Here is a 14,505-nt window from a genome sequence, read left to right on the forward strand (position 1 = left end):
AAATTGATGATTTTTAAATATGTTTTTGCAGTTTATTGAAAATCTTATTACATTTGCTCTACTCAGTGATGGGCAGGTATGTGTTGGTTGGTCTTCCTATTTTGAAAACACTCTCCTGTCATCTTTTTGCTTTAATAATCAAGTTATTTTATTTTTCATGTTTGGCCATTCTTGTGGCAATTACAAATGAAAAATTTCTTCTTATGATTTGTATTTCTGTTAGAAAAACACATAACTTTTGATAAACATTTGCTACAGTATGCAAACTTTTTCAACGAAGTCCCAGTATCAATACGAGTTGGTTTTATGTTGTTCCCTTAAACATTGACTTCTCATTTCAGATGCTAACAAGTTTTGATTTAGAAATATTTTACATATTCTTCAGATTTGATTTTGTTTCTCATCACTGTAGGGGGGAAGTACCAAAGGCACAACTTTATTGTTTGTTGTATTCGTTTTCGTTATGACCTTTGGTGCAATACTAATGTGCTTCCTGCATAAACGGAGTGGTAATAGTAAGAAAGGATATGAGCATTCAGAAGCTGCTGATGCTGGTGAATCAAAGTCCCTTAAGTCTCTATGTAGATCACTCACAAGTGCATTGTCTGATGTGAAGATGTTGTTGATCATACCCCTTATAGCATATTCAGGTCTACAACAAGCATTTGTATGGTAATTTCATATGAACCATAAGTTATCTTCCTCGTGATCTTCAATAATGGTTCTCTGAGTTCTTGCTTCCTTTCCTGTCTATTTTGTAATTTGTTACTGAAATACTTTTTTCACAGGGCGGAATTTACCAAGTACGTTGTAACTCCAGCAATTGGTGTTTCCGGTGTTGGTATTTCGATGGCAGCATATGGAGCTTTTGATGGAATAGTAAGTATTGACATGAAATGCAAAACTGTAGTTCCTTGAGCCGTGGTTTGAAAGTGACTTGATTATCTAATGCTTCCGGACATTTCTTTCTTATTTTCTTCAATTTTCTGACTTTTTGTCTTAATTCTTTAACTATGTCAGTGTTCTCTGGCTGCTGGTCGTCTCACCTCTGGCCTCACATCCATTACATCAATAGTTTCTTTTGGAGCTTTTGCTCAGGCGGTTGTACTAATTTTACTTCTGCTAAATTTCAGGTTTACAATATTCCTTATGTTTGTCTTATGTTTATGGATATTATTTTCTCCATGTAATTTAATTTCACTTATATTTTCTTTGGCGTTCCTGATGCAGTATATCTAGCGGATTTCTCGGTACTTTATATATACTTTTTTTGGCTGCTTTATTGGGCATCGGTGATGGAGTTCTAATGACGCAGCTCAATGCTTTGCTAGGAATGCTATTTAAGCATGACATGGTACACAAATGCAATCTACCCCTTTCATTAAGCAGAAACACATTTTATTGTCATCATAGACATCCTCATTATTTATTGTTCTCATATTATGCATATGCTTTTTTCGATTGATTAATCTCTTCATCATTTTTTTCTTTTCCCAAAATCTCGAATGTCAAATTGATATTACTTTGTGGTTCAGGAAGGGGCTTTTGCACAGCTAAAGATATGGCAAAGCGCTACAATTGCTATCATGTTCTTTGCGGCCCCGTACATTTCATTCCAAGCAGTTACCATAGTCATGTTGGTTCTATTATGCTTGTCATTCTGCAGTTTTCTATGGCTCTCAAGGTGGGGAATGCATCATCACTCTCCACCAGTGAGTGAATATAATGTTTCTTTTAAGCTCTGTCATCTTTGTTTTATGGTGGCATTGGCTTCAGTTGATTCAATTGTATAAATTGTTACAGTTATAATTTATTAGTTCATGTGGCTATTAGTTATTTACTGAAGAATATTTGAGATGAGTTTGTAAGATGTTCACAGAATGTAAGTTTTCTCTCACATGTATATATTTTTAGATTCAGCTTCTCTAAAATAAATAACTAACAAAGTGAGAAAAATTAAGTGCTGATACTTCTTCCACCAATGGAATGGTTTAATGTACACACGCATTTAATATTAATCACTGACTTCGCTTTATCATCCGTCTTTATCAAAATATTTTATTTGAAAAACAAAAGAATTCATAGAAGAAGATAATCAGCTTCTTACATCAGAATTCACATAAAAAGAAATTAAAATGGAAGCATGGGATTGTGAGAATTAAAAAAGCTCGGGTCGTGATGGAATCACCTTTGACTTTATAAAAAAGTTTTGGGAATGTATTAAAAGAGACTTTGTTCGTTTCATCTCGGAATTTCGTGAAAATGATTAAAAATTGAATATAATTTACTATTAACAGGAACATGAACTTACTGATAAAAATATTGAATATTAACATGAACATGAAATTATTGATCAAAATATTAATATTAACGGGAACATGAAATTACTGATCAAAATATTGAATATTAACATGAACATGAAATTACTGATCAAAATATTAATATTAACGAGAACATGAAATTACTGATCAAAATATTGAATAAGAATGGGAACATGAAGTTACCGATCAAAATATTGAATATTAACGAAAACATGAAGTTATTGATCAAAATATTGTATATTAACGGGAACATGAAGTTATTGATCAAAATATTGAATATTAAAAAAAAGTTACTGATAAAGTTTTTCAATATTAACGGGAACAAATTTGGAATATTAACGACAACACGAAGTTATTGATCAAAATAATGAATATTAACGGGAAACAGAGTTACTGATCAAAATAATGAATATTAACGGGAAACAGAGTTATCGATCAAAATAATGAATATTAACGGGAACATAAAGTTACTGATAAAAATATTGAATATTAACGGGAAAAAATTTGAAATATTAACGGGAATACGAAGCTACTGATCAAAATAATGAATATTAGCGGGAACATGATGTTACTGATTAAAATATTAAATATTAACGGGAACATGAAGTTACTGAATACAATATTCATTATTAACGAAAACATGAATTACTTATCAACATATTAAATATTAACGGAAACATGAGGTTAGTGATCAAAATATTGAATATTAACGGTAACCTACAGTTATTGATCAAAATATTAAATATTAATGGGAACATGAAGTTATTGATTAAAATATTGAATATTAACGTGATCACAAAGTTAATGATAAAGTTTTTGAATATTATCAGAAACATTAAGTTACTGATCTAAATTTTAAAAATTAACGGGAACAAATTTTGAATATTAACCGGAACACGAAGTTACTGATCAAAATAATAAATGTTGACGGGAACACGGAGTTATTGAAAAAATATTGAATATTAACAGGAACACGAAGTTACTGATAAATTTTTGAATATTAACAGAAATATTAAGTTACTGATAATTTTTTTTGAATATTAACGGAAATGAATTCGGAATATTAACAGGAACACAAACTTATTGATCAAAATAATTAATATTAACGGAAACGCAAAGTTACTGATCAAAATAATGAATATTAACAAGAACATGAAGTTATTGATCAAAATATTGAAAATTAACGGGAAGAAATTTGAAATATTAACGGGAATACGAAGTTACTTATCAAAATAATGAATATTAGCGGGAACATGAAGTTACTGGTCAAAGTATTTTTCTCTTAATTATATATTTTGAATGAATATTATTATAAATGGAGTTTGTAGTGGTTTCTCATTGGCCTACAAGAGAGCTGATAGTTTGAGATTGAGCTGATAGTTTGTAGTTATAATTAAGCCAAAATAATTAATTTTCTCCTTAGCTAACCAAAAATAATCGATTATCTCCTTAGCTAATAGTTTGAGATTAGGCTAATAGTTTGTAGTTTAATCAATTATATTAAATAGTTAACACTAATTGAATTATATAATTTGATTGAATATTTCTTCATTATAATTTGTCAAATAAAATATTACTATTTTTATAACATTTTCAATTTTACCCAAAACTTAATCTTTTACTAATATCTTTTATTTTTCTCAATGACAATGCGCGAAAACGACGGGTACCCGTGCGAACGCACGGGTAAGACCAGTGTTTTAAAAACCGGACCGGACATCAAACCGGTGAGGGTACTGGGTCACTGGTTTATTGGTCGAACCACTGGGTCACTGGTCGAACCGCATGACTAAACCGGGTTAAACCGGATAACTCGGTTGAATAAATCGGTCGTTATAACAAAATTATATAGGTATAAAATCTGTCGAACCGGATGATTCATTCTCTACAAAATATAACTAGCAATTAAATTTTTTGAAAATATCATATTATAGAAAAATTCACAAGTTCATAATTTAAATTCAAATTTTACACATAGGTATCGCACACAATAAAATAGTACATAATTATAAAATATAATTGCAAACAAAAGTTTAATCACAACATAATTTAATTGAGTAATTTATAACAAAATAATTTCATATCTACTAAATTTAATTTCAATAAAAGAAAAATTGTTTATGTTGGGATCTCCTTCTTCAATATCAAAATCATCTGTAACAAAATCAACCGCATCTGTAACAATTTTTTATTATTTTATTTTATTTATTTTAATTTTTAATTGAATTTTTAATTAAAATAGTCAAAACGATGTTTTTTAAATTTTTTAAAATAAAAAAAAATTAAAAAAATTAAAAATGCATTTAAACCGCCGGTTCACAAAAACCACCGGTTTTCCCGGTTTTAGCGGTTTAAACCGGTTTTGACCGGTTCACACCGGTTCAATGACATTTCCGATCTACCTATTGAACCAGACCGGTTACCTGGCCGGTTCCCGGTTCGACCGGTCCGACCGGCCGGTTCGGTCCGGTTTTTAAAACACTGGGTAAGACACTAGTACCAATTAAAAAAAATAAGACGAAATTTGATCTATGTAACCAACCTTACTTAATGAGTTAAAATTGTTGTTGTTTTTAGAATTCGTTTATAACTTTAAAAAAAAATTTAAAAAGAAATGAATAAATATTTTTTTTATAAAATAATAAATACATGTTTATTATTAACACATTTAAAATATTATAGAAATATATCTAATTTAAAAATTAAATATTTTAAAACTTTTCTTCAATATAATTTTTAAATTCTCTCAAATTAGAGAGATATTCATATTATTATAGTATAGAAAAACAAACTTCCTAAAATTTTGTCCACATAAATCCTTCCATTATTTTCCCTAATTTATTTTAAACCCTTTATTCTTGTTCCTTTCAAAGTCCTAAAAAACCTAAAAGATTACTGAAAACAAGGGGGGTGGCTATGAGTATGTATGAGTACCGAGAAGAAACAGTATAGTGAGTGCAAGTTTTGTAGATTATAGAACAAGAACAAGCAATAAGACATAAACTTTGTGAAAATGAATTACTAGTAGTAGATTCTATTTCTATTCTAGTATTGAAACTATCAAACAAGATGGTGAGTGAAGGTGAAATAGTTCTAGCAAAGGGACAGACAGGTGAGGCCCATATGTTTGTGTTTATACAAGTAACGGTCAACTTAAGGCCAAGTCCGTGTGGTCATAGACAACTCATTTGTTTCAAGTAACCTACACATGTGACCTTTGTTTCTTTGTCTCTTACTTCCTATTATGCCTATGGTCCCTCATAGTCATAATTAAGGACAACTTTCTCTCTTATGCTTAAGCATTCATTTTAGCTAGGTTTAAGAAAATTTCAAATATTTCTATCTTAAAAAATTTGTAGATAAACTAGTTAAGGTGTGATCCAATCTATATTGCGAGAATCACATTGGATGAAGATGAGGAAATGATATCTATAAATACTTCAATGTTGAAATTAGTTAACGAATGAAAATATGTAGAGTGAAGTATTTTTTATTTAATTGTAAATATTTATATACAATAATCTTGAAAATACTGACTTTATAATTGAGAATCATAATTGTTGCAAATTCCTTAATCGAGATTATCTTTTTGTCTTATCTCGCTCTTTTTTTTCTTAGTTGTTGTAGATATAGCGAAATGTGATGATTTGAGTGAATTATATATTTTAGATTCTTTAACATTTGTGTTTCAATCTAGATTGACAAGGGATTGATATCTACAAATATTTCAATATTTAAGTTAGAAATGAATGCAAATCCGTAAAGTAAAAAATTGTGTCATTTTACCTAATTTTAGAGATTTTTATGCATGGCTTTGAAAACATCACCTTCATGAGTTGTATATTTTAGATTGAATATTCTATGATTGTGTCTATGCTCAAACAAAACATCTTAAAAAGTAAGTTAATAATAACTAATATTTTATAAGTTATCATGTATACTCTTACACTTAGTTGGGTATGGTATGGGTACCTTCATAGCTTTATCAAAAAAAAAATTAACCATGACTTTGTCTAACTAACATTTTATAATGATACTTTTATTTTTAAATACAAATTTTGTGTATTTGCAATTTAAAAATTATGTTGATCTTCTCTAACAAAACCTATTAAACTCAAAATAATATATGTTCTAGACTGGGCCGAGCAGGCCCAGCTCTTCTCACTGGCCGAGCAGGCCCAAGTCATTTGGGCCCATTTGCTGGATAACCGTCAAGAGCTATCCACGCGCGAAGACCACGCGTCACGCAGCGGAGGATTCGGTCAACCACCTCCGAACCCTACGCTATGCTCATCCAGAACGTGAGTCTCCTGCTGACTCAGCCCTAGCATGGGACGTTCTGGCAGTTCCCTAGCACGTGGGCCTCCAGTTGGATTTGGCCCAATTAGGGAACCTTGGCCCAGCGCTGGGGGCTATAAATACCCTCTTTCACTAGAGGGTCAGGTATTCTATTCTTCACTCTCAACCCTCATTCTCTGATAGCTACTAACTTAAGCATCGGAGAACCTTGCAGGTACCCCCCCCCCCCATCTTGCTCTCCAAGCCAGATTCCGCTGCCTTGACGATTCTTCTGATCAGTTACGATCAGTGGCGCCGTCTGTGGGAATCTTGCTCCCCCTTCTTTAACAAAGATCAAAGCATTACCTTTCACGATCGTCATGGCTAACAACAACATCCCAAACCCCGATCCCTTCCTCCTGGAACATCTGATCGAAGATTCCACCCGCGAGGTAACGAATCGTCGTCGGCAAGAAGAACCACAACATGCTCTTGCCGGACAGAGAAGGCCGAGACATGAGACCTCGCAACCTAGGAGGCAGCGGATCCAGAACATCCAGCAGCTGCAGGGCCTCCAACAGGTTCAGAATGTCGAACAAACCCCTCCCGAGGGACACGTTCAGAACGGGGAAGACGAGCAGGCCCGAACCCACAATGGGCCTGAACATCCCCAAAATGAGAATGAGACTGACGCCAGAGACGGGCACGCTGCTTCCTCATTCACCCACACCTCCGACAGGCAGAGAGCGCGTCATGAAGAAGAGGAGGAACCGCTCAACATCCCCGAGGATACTGACCCCATCACTGTCCGTCTGCTCAAAGAACTACAAAAGACGAACAGCCTCCTCCGACTTCAGGACGACCGTATCCACGAGCGGGAAAGGAAGCGACGGCACCGTTCCCCTCCGCGGAGACATTACCGGTCGCGCTCCTATTCCTCCTCGCGCTCACCACCGAGGAGACACCGTCGGCGTTCCCCATCTTCTTCACGCTCTCCACCAAGAAGACATCGCCGCCGGAGATCACATTCCCGCTCTCCGCCAAGAAAGAGCAGGAAGAACCAGAGACCAGATGTCACTGAAGCAAGAAGCCTCTCCCCCGAGCAGGGTCATCGGGGCCCCTCCAAGGCTGTGCTGAAACCCCGCGAGCGTCCTTCTCCTCGGGACAATCGCGTCAGCCCCAACAATGAACAGGGAAGACCCCGGCGAGGCAGACATTCAACTTCACCAAGACCGAGCGACGAAGAGGACTTCCGCAGCCCTTTGTCCGAGAACATCCGAAGAGCCCGCCTCCCTCGAGGGATGGAAAAACCCCCGGCGTTGGACCAATACGATGGAACCACTGACCCCGACGACCATATTCGGAGCATCGAAGCGGTCATGGACTACCACGTCGTCAAGGGCTCTATCAAGTGCCGCATCTTCCCGACCACCCTCAGAAAGGGAGCAATGACTTGGTACAGAAACCTTCGTCCCAACTCCATCCATTCTTGGACCAACCTCAAGGAACTCTTCTTGAGCCATTTCACAGCCTCCCGACGACAACCGAAATCGGAGGCCAATCTCGAGGCCGTGATACAAGGGCCCAACGAACCTCTTCGGGATTACCTCGACAGGTTCAACAAGGAAGCCGTCCAAGAACAGACGGAAGACTACATGAAGAGATACCTCTTAGAACGAGGACTTCTCCCTGGCAGTGACTTTAAGAAAGCCATCAAGATTGAGAAGGTCCACTCCATGAATGCCCTCCTTCGCAAAGCTCAAGCTTTCATCGCGTTCGAGGAAGGAGAGGCTGCTGCCATCAAAGCCTCGCGAGGTAATGACGCCACTCGCAGTTCAAACTATGAGCACTCAGGCTCGAAGCGAGGGCATGAAAAAAGGAAAGACGACAGGTCTCTCGACATCAAAGAGCGCCGAGGGCCATCTGGTCGCTTCAACGACTACACCCCTCTGAACACCTCGCGGGAGAGGATCCTGGCCGAATGCCAAAACACCGACTTCAAGAAATCAAACATCAGGCCTCCGAAGTCGAACCCCGCAAGGCCAGGAACCGACAAGTCAAAGTACTGCAAATACCATAAAAGTCACGGCCATCTGACCGAGGAATGCATCCATCTCAAAGACGCCATTGAAACACTGATCAAGGAGGGTCGCCTTTCGAGATACACAAAGAAAGGGGAACCTTCCCGAAGGGACGACCAAAGAAACTCTGACGAAGGGAACTCGCCGGATAACAGGCCCCTACAAATAGCATTGTCCGTCACCCAACCAGAGGATTTCATGCCATCGGTCGGGATCCCTACCGCACTCAGCAAATGGGAAAATTTCCCATTCACCATGGTCGTCTCCAACGGCGGGGATCCAGGCTCCCTCACCATCAGTTCAGTGAAGAGAAAGTTCGACGAGTTGCTCAGCGCCAACGCAGACCTCGGTCCTACGCTGCGAAAGTTCTGGGGAAAGTCAGAACCAATCACCTTCTACCTGGAAGAACTGCCCGGCGGAGCTCCAAACGCCACAATTCCCCTGCTCGTCCGAGCTAGAATGGCGAATTTCGACGTCCGACGGGTCCTGGTCGACGAAGGCAGCTCGGTCGACATCATGTATTCCCACCTCTTCAAGACACTCCAACTGGACGACTCACACCTCACTCCCTATGTGGATTCGGACCTCCAAGGTTTCAACGGAGCTACCACCAAACCATGGGGTTACGTCGAGCTGATTGTCACCTTCGGAGAAGGGGAAGCCTCCAGGCAAGTCAAAACCAGATTCTTGGTGATCGACTGCAAAACCCTGTACAACTTGTTAGGTGCCAAATTGTGTTTATATTTAGTTTAATTAATGGCACCTTTCGACCGTTTTTATCGGATATTCGTACAATTCCCTGAAGTTTTAGATAATTATTTATAGTTTATAATATTAAGCTTTCATTTTATGTTAATATGTGTTTTAGTTATGATTTTGTAGGTTTTAGCCAATTTTGGGGAAGTTTGGAGCTTGTTTTGAGCTTTGCAAGAGAGTGCCTGGCAGAAGTAAGCGCGCGTCGCGCGGAGATGTGGGCGCGTCGCGCCCTGGGCAAGATATTTTGGAGTTTCAAAGCAGAGAGTTGCGCGCGTCACGCGCATGGGCGGTTTAAATTTTTAAGTGTATTGGCGCGAAGCGCGCTGGAGGGCGCGACGCGCCCTGGACAGAAAATGATTTTACTATATAAAGAGTAATGCTGATTTTTGGAGGAGGATTTTACATTCTTAAGAGCTCAAAAACCCTAATCACTGTAGCAAACTAATAGTTGAAGATTGGAAGCTTTGATCGTCGATTAATCGCCTTTGATGCTTGTTGATCTTCATCCTTTACTTCTTGAGCAAGCTACCATTCTCATGGATAGCTAAATCTCTTTTGTATCAAGATAAGATGTAATCTTCCTAGCTTTTTGTATGTGTTCTTGTGAATATATTATGTATGAACAAGTGATGATCAATATAGATGGTTTAGTTTGTTTATTAAAGCTTTTTCTTTGGTATAAGTGTTTGAGACATCAATATTTGTATCTAGATCTAACTTTATCATCTATCAAACTATAAATTGCAGACATGGATTTAGCGTTTGATGTTTACTTAGTATCGGTTTTAAAACGTTATTTGTATTGTTTAAAGGATGGAGAAATCGTCGGTTAAACAATACGGTAAATCTAACTATATCATTGCGGACACGGATGATATAGGCGTCGATACGTAATTATGTTGATCGTTACCATGTTCATATACGTATATTTATAAGGAGACATACAAATTTAGGTCGATGAAATCGAATCTTGATACATTTTCTTTAACTTAGAACTTTCATTAATTTACTCTTTGCTACTAAAAGAATTGAATGATCTTTTGCAAACCTAAAACTAAAGTAACATTAACTCAAGACAAAATAGGCTATAGAACGGCGGTGATATCGCAATAATCCCTGTGGATACGATAATAACGAAAAGTACACCACAATACTCTTTCAACAAAATGGCGCCGTTGCCGGGGATTGTTGTTTAGATATTGCAAGCATTGCAATAGTTTGTTTTGTATTGAGTCTTATAATTAATATCTGGTTTCTAAATTTATTTTCCTTGTGTTTGTTAATTTGCTTGGTTAGTTTTTCAGATTACAGTTTATGCGAGGACGTGTACCTGCAGATCAACTCCTTTTTGATCCTGAGATTGAAAGGACTGCTCGTAGAGAGAATAGCAAAACTCGTAGGAGGAGACAACTAGCTAGGGAAAGAAGACAACAACAAGAGGCATCTTCTTCTTCAACTCCGGTTGAAAACTTAGTTGAGGGAGAAATGGCAGGAGAGATCCCTAATGTTCCAGCTCGAGGGCCTTGTGTTAATAGCCCTCGACTCAATGCATAATTTGCTCGTGATCAAGCCAATGGAAGAAACTCCGAGATGAAGACGGGGTTACTTCAATTATTATACCAAAATCCGTTCACAGGGGCAGATCACGAGGATCCATTTACTCATCTAACAAAGTTCTACGAGATCGCCGGAACAATTGGTGCTCCGGAAGACCAAGAAGAACAGGTGTTCAGGAGACTTTTTCCTCATTCCTTAATTGGAAAAGCTAAGGAATGGTACCTTTATCAACCAAATAATGTCATGACAAATTGGAACGAGTTAGAAGAGAAGTTCTTGGATCGGTTCTTTCCTCACAATAGGTTCATGGAAGCGAAAACTTCTATTGCGGTGTTCTCTCAAGGTTCGAATGAATCTCTCAATGAAGCATGGGAGAGGTTCAAGTCCATGGTTAGAAATTGCAAAGGTCATGGGTTTGATGAATTGTCTCAAATCCATATCTTTAGGAATGGACTCCAACCTCAACCAAAAACTCTTTTAGATGCTACCGCGGGTGGTTCGTTGATGTCAAAAACAGCTGCTGAAGCAATTGCTATCATTGATAGGATGGCTTTGAATGATCATCAAGGGCAACACAACCGTAGTGCATCGCAAAGAAAACCGGGAGTTCTTGAATTGAATACTAGTGATGCAATACTTGCTCAAAACAAGTTGTTGACACAACAAGTAGAATTGCTCACTCAACAAATGTCAAAACTCCCTCAACAAATCAAAGAGATAAATGGGAGCCCTTCTAAAAATCAACATGTTATGTGTTGTGAATTGTGTAGGGGTGACCATCAAACAGGTTTTTGTCCTCCACCGGGTGAAGAGGTGAATTATGTGTCTAATCCTAATCAAGGATATGGTGGGAGACAACAACAACAACCTTACAACAACAACCAAGGTTACCAACATAGAGGTAATCAAGGTTATCAACAAGGATGGAGGCCGGAAGCGGGCCCATCGAATCGTCAAAATCCTTATCAAGGCAGTTACAATCAACAACCTCAACAAACAAAGCTTTCAATCGAGGACACTCTTAGCCAATTCATGCAATTGCAAATTGCAAGCCAAAAGAGTACGGATGCCGCAATAAAGAACCTTGAAACTCAAGTCGGGCAATTGTCAAAGCAACTTGCCGATCAAAACAAAGGTCCTTTTCCGGCTACTACACAAGAAAATCCTCGTGAGCATTGTAAGTCAATTCTAACTCGTAGCGGTAGAAATATTGATATGGGTGTAGGAGAGATAGTTGAGGAGGAAATTGTTGAGAGTGAAAAAGATAGGGTGATTGAAGTAGAAAAAAATGTTGAGGGTGATTTAGTTGAAAATGAGAAAGAGAAAGAATTAGTGGAAAAAGAAACTCTTGAGAAGGTTGTAGAAAAAGAGAGAAAAAAAAATTGAGTGTGAGTGAGAAGGGAAAGAAGAAGGTGGATGATTCTATACAAGTGAAGAAATTACCTTACCCTCCCGGTCCGTCAAAGAAAGAAGATGCAAAGCACTATGCTCGGTTCTTGGATATTTTTAGCAAGTTGCAAATTAATGTTCCTTTTTCCGAGGCATTAGAGCAAATGCCGATGTATGCAAAATTCATCAAAGACATCATCACTAAGAAGAGAAGATTCTTGGATCCGGAGGTAGTAACGGTGAGCTCTTGTTGTAATGCGTTAATTCAACGCACTACTCCGATAAAATCAAATGATCCTGGGCGGGTAACCTTACCGGTGTCTATTGGAAATGTTCACATAGGCAAAGGTTTGGTAGATACCGGTTCTAGCATTAATTTGATCCCATTGTCTATGGTGAGAAGATTAGGAATCAATGATTTGAAGCCGACAAGAATGACGTTATCATTAGCGGATAAATCCACAGCTCATCCTCATGGAGTTGCGGAAGACTTGCTTGTCAAGGTTGACAAATTTTGGTATCCTGTTGATTTTATTGTCATAGACATGGAAGAAGATCCTGAGATTCCATTGATCTTAGGAAGGCCTTTTATGAAGACGGCCCGAATGATGATAGATATTGATGATGGCTTAATGAAATTAAGGTACCAAGATGAAGAATTATGTCTTGATCTCTTTGAAGCCATCAAGCATCCTAATGATGAGGATGATTGTTTTAGAATCGATGCTACCGAAAGAGCTATTATGAAAGTGGAGAATCAAATGCACTTGTCAAATCCTCTTGAGAAGACTTTAATGGAAGCTCTCGAAGTTCTCACCAAAGATCAAGAGAAGGAAATTGAAGATTGCTTGAGAAATTTAGAGGCTTGTGAGGAGATGAATCCATTTGAAACTCAAATTGAAGAGTTGAAGGATGAACCTAAAGTTGAAGAGCAAAAGGTGGAGTTGAATGTGTTACCATCTCACTTGAAATACGTGTTTCTCGGAGACAATTCTACTAAGCCGGTTATCATTAATAGTGGTTTGTCTAACAAGGAAGAGCATCGATTGAAGGAAGTGTTGACAAAGAATCAAGAAGCAATAGGATGGGTTTTATCCGACTTGAAGGGTATTAGTCCGGCCTATTGTATGCATAAGATTATGTTAGAAGATGATTTTCGTCCCGTGGCACAACCTCAAAGGCGATTGAATCCAACCATGAAAGAAGTTGTTAGAAAAGAGGTTGTGAAGTTATTAGAGGCGGGGATGATTTATCCCATCTCCGATAGCGAATGGGTGAGCCCGGTGCATGTGGTTCCTAAGAAGGGTGGATTGACAGTTGTGAGAAATGAGAAGAACGAGTTGATTCCTTCGAGAGCGGTGACCGGGTGGCGTATGTGTATTGATTATAGGAGGTTGAACCAAGCAACAAGAAAAGATCACTTTCCATTACCTTTTATGGATCAAATGTTAGAGAGGTTAGCCGGAAGAAATTTCTATTGTTTCTTGGATGGTTATTCGGGATACAATCAAATATCAGTGAATCCGGCGGACCACGAGAAAACTGCTTTTACTTGTCCTTTTGGCGTTTTCGCATACCGAAGAATGCCATTTGGACTATGTAATGCTCCTGCAACATTTCAAAGGTGCATGCAAGCTATCTTCTCAGATTTGATCGAGAAAAGCATTGAGGTGTTCATGGATGATTTTTCTGTGTACGGGTCGTCATTTGACTTGTGCTTAAAGAACCTTGATATGGTAATGGAGAGATGCATTGAAACAAATTTGGTTCTCAACTGGGAGAAATGCACTTTCATGGTGACGGATGGGATTGTTCTTGGCCACAAGGTTTCTTCAAAGGGGCTTGAGGTCGATCCGGCAAAAATTGAAGTTATTGAAAAACTTCCCCCTCCGGTGAATGTGAAAGGCATAAGGAGCTTCTTGGGACATGCTGGGTTCTATAGAAGATTCATCAAGGATTTCTCCAAGATCGCAAAGCCTTTGAGTAATTTGCTCAACAAAGGTATGGAATTTAATTTTGATGAATCATGTCTAAAAGCTTTCCTAGAACTTAAAGCAAATTTGACCACCACACCCATAATTGTCGCTCCAAATTGGTCGCTTGAGTTTGAACTCATGTGCGAT

General features: G+C 38.0%; 1 pseudogene; it reads left to right on the forward strand.

Annotated features, from left to right (window-relative positions):
• The first annotated feature begins 19 nt into the window (after positions 1–19).
• Positions 20–1,878, forward strand: LOC131651513 (UNC93-like protein 3; annotated as a pseudogene).
• Positions 1,879–14,505: the final 12,627 nt, after the last annotated feature.

This window comes from Vicia villosa, linkage group LG2, assembly GCF_029867415.1.
Source record: "Vicia villosa cultivar HV-30 ecotype Madison, WI linkage group LG2, Vvil1.0, whole genome shotgun sequence".
In the NCBI taxonomy this organism is placed as follows: Eukaryota; Viridiplantae; Streptophyta; class Magnoliopsida; order Fabales; family Fabaceae; genus Vicia; species Vicia villosa.